This window comes from Triticum urartu, chromosome 4, assembly GCF_003073215.2.
Source record: "Triticum urartu cultivar G1812 chromosome 4, Tu2.1, whole genome shotgun sequence".
NCBI lineage: Eukaryota > Viridiplantae > Streptophyta > Magnoliopsida > Poales > Poaceae > Triticum > Triticum urartu.
This window is the reverse complement of record NC_053025.1, coordinates 266,698,587-266,700,193: the sequence shown is the minus strand read 5'-3', so window position 1 is coordinate 266,700,193 and position 1,607 is coordinate 266,698,587.

The following is a 1,607-nucleotide window of genomic DNA, read 5'->3' as shown; positions in this document are numbered from 1 at the left end:
TTCGTTGCTAAGAATGGATCCTTTCTAGAGAAGGAGTTTCTCTCGAAAGAAGTGAGTGGGAGGAAAGTAGAACTTGAGGTTGTAATACCTGCTCCCTTATTGGAAAGTAGTTCATCACTGAAATCAGTTCCAGTGATTCCTACACCAGTAAGTGAGGAAGCTAATGATGATGATCATGAAACTTCTGATCAAGTTACTACCGAACCTCATAGGTCAACCAGAGTAAGATCCGCACCAGAGTGGTACGGTAATCCTGTTCTGAAGTCATGTTACTTGACCATGACGAACCTACGAACTATGAGGAAGCGATGATGAGCCCAGATTCCGCAAAATGGCTTGAGGCCATGAAATCTGAGATGGGATCCATGTATGAGAACAAAGTATGGACTTTGGTTGACTTGCCCGATGATCGGCAGCCATAGAGAATAAATGGATCTTCAAGAAGAAGACTGATGCTGACGGTAATATACTGTCTACAAAGCTCGACTTGTTGCAAAAGGTTTTCGACAAGTTCAAGGAGTTGACTACGATGAGACTTCTCACCCGTAGCGATGCTTAAGTCCCGTCCGAATCATGTTAGCAATTGCCGCATTTTATGATTATGAAATTTGGCAAATGGATGTCAAAACTGCATTCCTTAATGGATATCTTAAAGAAGAGTTGTATATGATGCAACCAGAAGGTTTTGTCGATCCAAAAGGTGCTAACAAAGTGTGCAAGCTCCAGCGATCCATTTATGGACTGGTGCAAGCCTCTCGGAGTTGGAATATACGCTTTGATAGTGTGATCAAAGCATATGGTTTTATACAGACTTTTGGAGAAGCTGTATTTACAAGAAAGTGAGTGGGAGCTCTGTAGCATTTCTGATATTATATGTAGATGACATATTGTTGATCGAAATGATACTGAATTTCTAAATAGCATAAAAGGATACTTGAATAAGAATTTTTCAATGAAAGACCTCGGTGAAGCTGCTTATATATTGGGCATCAAGATCTATAGAGATAGATCAAGACGCTTAATTGGACTTTCACAAAGCACATACCTTGATAAAGTTTTGAAGAAGTTCAAAATGGATCAAGCAAAGAAAGGGTTCTTGCCTGTGTTACAAGGTGTGAAGTTGAGTCAGACTCAATGCCCGACCACTGCAGAAGATAGAGAGAAAATGAAAGTCATTCCCTATGCTTCAGCCATAGGTTCTATCATGTATGCAATGATGTGTACCAGACCTGATGTGTGCCTTGCTATTAGTTTAGCAGGGAGGTACCAAAGTAATCCAGGAGTGGATCACTGGACAGCGGTCAAGAACATCCTGAAATACCTGAAAAGGACTAAGGATATGTTTCTCGTTTATGGAGGTGACAAAGAGCTCGTCGTAAACGGTTACGTCGATGAAGCTTTGACACTGATCGGATGACTCTAAGTCACAAACGGATACGTATTTTTATTGAATGGTGGAGCTGTCAGTTGGTGCAGTTCCAAGCAGAGCGTCGTGGCGGGATCTACATGTGAAGCAGAGTACATAGCTGCTTCGGAAGCAGCAAATGAAGGAGTCTGGATGAAGGAGTTCATATCCGATCTAGGTGTCAATACTCTCGGGTCTTTTG